The 247-nt window shown below is 34.0% G+C and overlaps 1 protein-coding gene across 1 annotated transcript in view; it reads left to right on the plus strand.

The window, feature by feature from the left end:
- The window catches only part of LOC116694203 (40S ribosomal protein S17), a 21,503-nt gene that overhangs the window by 16,418 nt on the left and 4,838 nt on the right, over nucleotides 1-247 (plus strand). The gene's annotated exons all lie outside the window — the stretch shown is intronic.

Below are 247 nucleotides of genomic sequence, written 5' to 3' on the forward strand. Positions count from 1 at the left end.
GATATTTACATAGTATATTATGATACAGTATTTACATAAATCACATAATTAAGGTGTTGCAATGGTGAAAAGTAATAATGGTGAAAAGTAATAATAATAGTAATAGCAGCAGTTGAGTATTGCACACATTACAAGCCAGTGTTAATGCACAATACAGATAATATTGTCCAGTTTCAAACCCTCTAAGTGTGTGTGTGTCTGTGTGTCGGACACTTAGAGGGAGGAGTCATAAAGTTTGATGGCCACA

This window comes from Etheostoma spectabile, chromosome 1 (genome assembly GCF_008692095.1).
Source record: "Etheostoma spectabile isolate EspeVRDwgs_2016 chromosome 1, UIUC_Espe_1.0, whole genome shotgun sequence".
In the NCBI taxonomy this organism is placed as follows: Eukaryota; Metazoa; Chordata; class Actinopteri; order Perciformes; family Percidae; genus Etheostoma; species Etheostoma spectabile.